Source organism: Melozone crissalis, unplaced genomic scaffold (assembly GCF_028551555.1).
Source record: "Melozone crissalis strain CALT ecotype California unplaced genomic scaffold, PUWL_Pcris_2 ptg000120l_1, whole genome shotgun sequence".
Lineage (NCBI taxonomy): Eukaryota > Metazoa > Chordata > Aves > Passeriformes > Passerellidae > Melozone > Melozone crissalis.
The window spans coordinates 5410756-5418544 of NW_026535896.1; positions in this window are offsets into that span (position 1 = coordinate 5410756).

Sequence of the window (7789 nt, forward strand, 5' to 3'; positions counted from 1 at the left end):
TCTTGAAATGGTGGATGCTGTATTTGAAGTCAAACAGGCAACTTTGTGCCCGGAGAGCTGCATGGGCCAAAAGGACGCAGGGCTGGCGGCCGTGAGCAGCTGAAGATGAGGCAGCGTGGGCCCAGGGGGCCAAGAAGGCCAAGGGCACGGTGGCTGTGCCAGCAGCAGTGGGGCAGCAGGAGCAGGGCAGTGAGCGTGGCCTGTGCTGGGGAGCACTGCGGCCACACCTGAGGGCACTCTTGAGGCTCCTCTTGGATCCCGTGAACAACAGGCTTTGGCCCACAAGGAGAATTTGTGCTGCTTTGAGACGCAGGAGAACTTCCGATGCTATTTTCTGTTTGCTCTAGGGATGGTTGGTTATTGCTTTGCATAAATTCACAGACCAACATAGAGCATTTGCTTTGTCTTGTTGGGGTATGGTTGCCATGTCATTGTAGTGACATCAGAAGGTTGCCTTGGTGCACGGAAGGTCTGAGTGTCAGAGCAGCCCTAGGCCTTGCTAAGTGCAGGAGCATCCTCACGCTTGAGGCATTTTTAGGTGGGCACTTCCACACTTACAAAAGCCTTGTTTTTTCTGGTGTTGCAGCACAGCCTGCAAACTTGCAGAGCAGTGCTATAATTATTCATCATCTTGCTCCTGCGCTTTTTGCTGTATATGGTGTTTCCTTCTCAATCTACTATTTGACTCTTTTTGCGCATAGGTAGAGATTGGAGTAACATAGAATGCCATTGTTAACAATGTTGATGAACTCTCCTTGGAAGATGTGGCTGTAGATGCGAGGAGAAATGGGGTTATAAGCACTAGGTAACAGCCTGTCCCCCTGTGATTCTCTCTTGCCACAGGTGATGAGAGCAAGAGCCATTTTTCCCCTGGCCCTCTCTACTATTGCAGAAGAAGCCAGAGAAGAGGAAAACGAGAAAGATGACCACCACTCTTGTCCAGCTGTGGTCACACCACAGGCTGCTCATCATCCCAAGAGAATAAGTGTCCATTGTGGGGGCTGCTGTCTTTAGTGCAAGGCAGAGGTGCAAGTTTCTGAGCACCCAGCGCTTGATGTTTCTGGCCGAGGATGCTGAGTGCTGGAGTTCTGCAGGACGTAGCTATTTCCTGCAGGCAGTGACAGCTAGAAATTGGCCTTTGACCTGTCTTGTTGGGGCAGTGCCGAGCTGGGGGCTCCGGCTGAGCTTCTGGCTGCTTGGCTCAGGGAAGCTCCATCTCTGGGCTTCTGCTGTGTGACGGCCAAGGGCGCAAGTGGTAGTTCTGGAGGGTCAAAAAAGTTTGCTGGTTTCTTTTCCCTTTTTGGAAAGGTGTCTTTGGCTTGTGGAAGTGTTCTGCAGTTTTCTTGAGTCGTTCTTCACTTGTAGAGTCACTGTTGACACAACTGCCTTTTGGCTTTTGAGAAGCTGCAAACAGCAGAGGGGCAAGTTTCTGCTGATCCATTTTGCGCTGAAGTCTGCAGCTTTGGCAAGTGCATTGGAGCACAGAGTGGAGGTGAAGCTGCAAGTCCTTGACTGCTGTCTTGTGTTGCTCAGAAGAGGAAGACCCTCTTGCAATGGTGCCTGCAGTATCTGAAGTGAAATGGGCACCTTTGTGGCTGGGCAGCTGCGTGGGCCAAAAGGATGCAGGGCTGGCAGCCATGAGCAGCTGAAGATGAGGCAGCGTGGGGCCAGGGGGCCAAGAAGGCCAAGGGCACGGTGGCTGTGCCAGCAGCAGTGGGGCAGCAGGAGCAGGGCAGTGAGCGTGGCCTGTGCTGGGCAGCGCTGCGGCCACAGCTGGAGTGCTGTGTGCAGCTGTGGGCCCTGGGAAGCAGAAAGTCATGGAGGGGCTCCAGCGAGTGCACAGAAGGACAGGGGAGCTGGGCAAGGGGGTGCAGCACAAGGCCAGTGAGGAGGTGCTGAGGGAGCTTTAGCCTGGACAATGGGGGCTCATGAGGGACCTTCAGGCAGACTTCCATAGATCCGTGCCTTAGATCCATAGAGCCAATGCTCAGCACAAGGGCTGTTTCCCTGCCAAACATCCACTGCATCCAAGTGCTTCAGACACTGGAGTAGGTAACACTTTCTTTTTTTTTTTTTTTTGTTTATTTGTTTGTTTGTTTGCTAGAAGGAGAAGCCTTGTGTAATTTCTCCTTCTCCAGGGAGCAAGGGAGCTTTTTCTCCATCTTTCCTGCCCTTTTCCAGCACTGGCAGAAACACATCACTTTCAGGTTAACGGCTCCCGTGTCTTTTGGCAGCCCAGGGCATCAGTGTGTGTTGTGTTTGGGAATTGAGCAGGAAATCAATTGCATTCCAGCTGGTGCTCAGAGATTAGAGGAGCTGGAAGGGGCTGGGCTGCATTTCTGATTCCAGCCACTTTAGCACCATCAGTGTGGTCGAGTCCAAGAGAAGAACTTGCCTCAGCACAGATGCACAAAGAGTGCAGCTCCCAGCAATGCTCGGTGTCTGATTGCATTCCATAATGACCTACATGCTCCAGATGCCCCAAGAGTGTCGGTTACTGAAGCAACAGGAGAGCAATCTCGGGATTGTAGTTGAGCGGGCCACTGGATACCAAGTTCTGATGTGTGTAGCAACAGAGAGGACAGTAAAGACAGATTTCAGTAATGAGATCTGTCTATCTATCTACTATCTATCTATCTATCTATCTATCTATCCATCCATCCATCCATCCATCCATCCATCCATCCATCCATCCATCTATCTACGTAACATTTACATAACTGAATCTTCCTGACTCTGGCTCTGGTCCAAGGCAGTTGGAGATGCAGAGCTCACCTAAAGCATCCCTTTCTGGAGAGAATTAGAGACATGCTCCCTCGACCAGTTCTGAGAAGGCGGAGAGGTTTCCCCCTCCAGATATGGTCGTTTTTTCCCCCTCAGAGTTGTCTTCCTCCTCCAGCCTCTTCTGCCCTCAAGTCTCCAGTTAATTCTTTAAATTTCTGCCTGTCCTAGAGAGGTGTAACAATTCCATGTTTAGGTGGTGTTTGGTGACTCTGGTCACACATGCATTACATGACACATGGTTTCCTTCACTGGCATCCCCAGGGCTGTGTAAGTGCATTGTTCATGGGGCCTTAGGAGATTCTTCTCTTTCCCTCAGCAGCAGCAGCAGCAGGGAGCGGTGGCAGGATCAGGACGAGGAGGAGGTGGCTGCCCTGGCCCTTTGCTCCCGGGCCCCAGGCCAGGAGGGCTCTGGCTGCAGCAGGGCGCTCTTCGGGCAGCCCCTGGCAGCCTCTGCACGGAGCACAGCACGCTGCCCTGTCCTGCTGGTGCCACTTTTCTTCAGCAATACCCTAGCTCCTCTTCACAAGGAAAAAACTCCAGCAATCTAAAAAGAGATCATTCAAGTACAGTTCTACCTGCCTTTGCATTGTAGTTCAGGGCATGTATTTTTTGGTCTATAATTTCATGATTTTTATGAAAACATGCATTCATATCTTCACATTTTTGTGGTTTTAATTATTCATATACCTAAACATGCCGTTTTAAACTCTTGATTAATTGCAATTGGTAATTTTCAGGTAGTATATTCTAAAATGTCAAAAAACAACACCTTTTCGGTAGTTTTTCTCACTCTTAAAAAAAAACCCGATAAGCCATTTTAGTCTCTGTCTCTCCAAATTGGTTCATATCGGCCTATTTTAAATCAGGGCTACAATACTTTTATAGGATTGATAGAGCTCCAATTAAATGCACACCAGTGATTCCTCTTGTGGAATACCATGGCCCCACTGTAAAGCTTCTATTTACTTTTTTTTTTCTCTCATTAGCTCAACTGTAAACATACGTTCAGTTGCAAACTTACACAAGATGAGCAAAATGAAAATGATGTGATGGGCCTTTGGGAGCTCCTTGCTGATCTTTCTGCTTCTTCAGCTGAGCAAGGCCCTGATCCAGGCAAAGAGATTGCACTTAGTGCTACACAACCATATGGCTGGAACTTGCTGATTTCTAGGAACAGCTGGAGGCCTCTCTCTCCCCAGGATGTTTTGGCTGAGCCAAGCTTTGCTGGGTTTTGGCTGCAAATACCATTGCCCTTGCTTTCTTATATCCACAAGTACCATGGCTGGGAGAAAACTGCCACGTGGGCCATCTTCCAAAGGCACTTTGGTCTGGAGTTTGTGAATGAACGAGAGCCTCATCCACTCCCAAACCACATGAAAAAAATCAGGAAAGAAAACTTCCCATCCTTAACAAACAACTGACAATTCACAAGTGGATCTAGAGCTTCTTTATGGAATGAAAAGGAAGGCAATCTTCCAATGGAGTTGTGCTTTCGGGAGTTTTTCTTCTGACTCCCACTCCCAGCTGGCACTGGAAAAAGTCACATCTCTGCAAGTGTCAGTGTCTTCTGTCTGCCATCAGTTGTTTTGCTGCAACAATCAGAACAGGCATCAGGCTGGAGAGAGGCTCAGCTGATGCCAGGAACAGGAGCTGCCCCAAGGAGAAAAAAGACATGAACTTTTACCTCCCAAACCCATCTCCCCAGAGGCTCAAGCAGGATTTCTCTGGTTCCCAGAAATACAAAGAAATAGGGCTGAGAAGACCCTTTGCAGCTATGTGTTCATGCCCAAGACTTTGCTGATGCCATTTGGGTTTTGCCTTTTTTTCTTTTCTATCTTTTCTGTATTCATTGCATATCAATTTAGAGCTCTGTAGGCTACTCGATTTGTGACTACTTTTCCCAGTCCTCTTCGATGGCCTTTGCCTAAGCAGAAAGACAAATTTCCAGAGCTCCAAGCGCGAGGGGGTAGAAGGCCCCAGTGTTATCTTGGTTCTTCCTGGGACAGACCCCTGCAGGGAGCCGGTGGACTCATCATCCCTGCAAGCCATTAAAAGAAGACTGGATGCGGCACTCAGCGCCGTGCTTTAGTTGAGGTATTAGGCCATAGGTTGGACTCGATCATTTTTAAAGTGTCTGTCTTCTAAGCCAGTGATTCCGTGATTCTGTGAGTGAGGCAGCTTTTCCTGCAGCCCTGCAAAGGGCTGCTTGGGCCCTTGGCCAAGGACGGGGATCAGGGCTCATGGAAAAGAAGCAAAGGGCACAAGATGAAGGCTGACAGGGCAGAGCTGCCCCAGCGTGGCCCAGAGCGAGCCTCATGTCCTCCTCCTCAACCTGCGCCCTCTGCGCTGCCCTTTGCGGCGCCGGCGGCTCCTCTCGCTGCGGGGCTCTAGGGGGTGCTGGGGGCCGGGCCCCTCGCCTTCGGGAAGCGCCGGAGCCTCGGAGGCGAGCGGCTGCTGCTGTGGCCGGCAGGGGAGAGCCGCGGCTGCAGCCCCGGGCAAGGTGAGCTGCCGCTATGGCCGGCTCCTGCTGCGGCTCCTGCCCTGTGCGCACAGACACGGCCGAGGGTGGCCCGGCAGCTCCGTGTGCTCCGCAGCGGGCCCGGCCGGGCTGCTGCTCTCTGCGGCCTCTGCCCGCTGCTGCCGGCCCCGCCGCGCTCCCGCCTGCCTCTGCCGCAGCCGGGCCCACACGGGAGGCAGCACATTGCGGCCAGCTCGGAAAAGCCCTGCCTGCAAACTGCCCGCCACGGCCTCGGCCTCAGGGCACAGGCTGCCGGCGTCCTTGCAGCTGCGAGCCGGCCCGGGCTGCCTGCCGGCCTCGGCCACTGCTCCCGCCTGTGTCTCCATGGCCGTGGCTGCTCGGCACAGCGGCCTGAGCACAGCCAGGGCCAGCAACAGCTCCTCACGGGCCCCGGCTCTGGGCGCTCCGAGCCCTTCCCCGAATCCCAGCCCTGAGGGGCTTGGCGTCCCAGTGCATTCCCTGGGGACAGCAGGGACGGCCGCTGAGCTCAGCCCATGGTAACACCAGCAAATGACCAATGGAAAACTCACCAAATCCTCATCAGAGACAAGAGAAAACTCCCATGATGCCTGACAGCCTGAAGCAACTGCCAATTCCAGATCATTCCATCCATGTACGAAAAGAGGCTTTTGCATTAAAGCAGAAAAGACTTATTGAAAAGGACAGCAGGAACAAACAACAAAGTTATTTGAACTCATGCTTCTTGTGTCTGTTAGAAAGGCCAAAAAAATGCACTCCTTGCTCTTCTGACACAGCTCTCTCTGTTCATGATGTGGGGCAGCAAGTGCTGATGATGTGCAAGAGCTGATGCAAGGGCCAGGGACAAGGATGCAGCAGGCACAGTGCCAAGCTGACAGAGGGATGATCTCTGGAAGTGGCACTGAAGAAGAAGAGTTTGCAGGCAGCACAGAAAATGGCTCTTTGTTTCACCTCTTCTTTCAGTGCTGCTAAGAATGTAGCCTGGAGCAAGCTGGGAACTCCAGAGCCTGGAGCCCTTTCCAGGCAGGGCTGCATCAGACACAAACCAGCAGGGGACTGAGGAGCCGCTGGGGTGGCAGTGAGCAACCTCGGGCTCTGCTCACTGCTGCTGGCATTTTCTATTGAACCATCTCCAAGGACTTCTCTTGTGCTCTGTATTTCTAAGGGGTTTGCCCCCTGGTTTTTTTTTGGTTGCCTCCTGCACCTTTTTTTCTCCAAATTTTCCTACCCTGTCAGCAGCAGCCCCTGTCCAGAACTGGCTCTAAAACATCAGCAAAACAACTAGGAACAACAATGGGTGGAATCCTGTGGCTCTGTGGCTTGGGAATTCATATGCCAGAGCCCTGCCTGTGCCTTATGCTTTGTCAGGACCTCCTTCTCTGTGCAAAACAAGGGACTGGTGGAGTCTTTTTGCCACAGAGCTCCTGAGAAGCAAAGGTTGTGCTAGGTGTCTCAGGAGTGTATCTGTTAAGTTCATTGCTGGCAAACAGAAAGTAAGGCCAGGGTAGCAGAGCAGCTGGGAGCTGGTCACTCCCTGCAAAGGGCTGGTGTAGGATGTGGGAACACCACATTCCAGGAGGGGCGAGCAGGGTCAATGTGCTCAAGGTGCTGCCAATGAGGTTTGGGTTCACTTAGCGAGTAGTCAGGGCTGGTGAGCACTGCAAGATCCAGCTGCAGTCCCCATCCATGTCCCTTTCAGTGCTGGCTTTAGGGTATCTGCAGCCTGGATCCAGAGCGGCCTGGGGGGCTCCTGAGGCTGCCTTTGCACTCAGGGTGAGGATGCCCAGGAGCCCCTGAGGCCGGCAGTGGGGACCAGGGCTGGGGCTTGTGGCCTGGCAGGTGTCGCTCTGGGGGCTGTGACATGCCAGGGCATGGGTCACTGTCACTGCCCTCTGCAGCCCTGGCTAGCTCTGTGATGCTGCAGGGACAACGGCAAGAGTGGGGATCTAGCTAGGTTAGGGTTTTGCCTGAGCCAGAACCTCTAGGCCAAATGCCGAGCAGTAGAGACCCCTGGAAGACCGAGTGGAGGAAGCACAGGAGGCTCTTCTGCAGCATAAAGTGCAGCAAATTCGTCAGGAGAGGCGGAGGGAAGGTTCTACAAGTCAGAATTCCCAAAGGGAACAGATGTTCAGAGAAGTCACACCACCCCTGTGCACGGGTTTTTAAAATCTTTCAAAACAGGGGGTGGACACCATATAGTAACCAATAAACGACTCTTGGGGTGTGGTTTTGAGGGCTACAACAAATCAGAACAAGGGAAAGAGAGAGCGTTGGGATAGGGATTGGATCTTAGGGTGAGAGACAGGGAACTTTCTGGAACAAAGGGTAGGGTTTGGGCTGATGGGTGGGGCAAAGGGGCCAGGTTGACTTGACAGACAGGGAAAAATCTGGTGAGGAGGGAGGGGATTCCTTGAGGGACACTTGGGTAGGAGGGCACAACACAGGGGAGAAGCTAACTCTAATAACTCGGGGAACACTTGAACATACCACTATATAACAGAACATTTG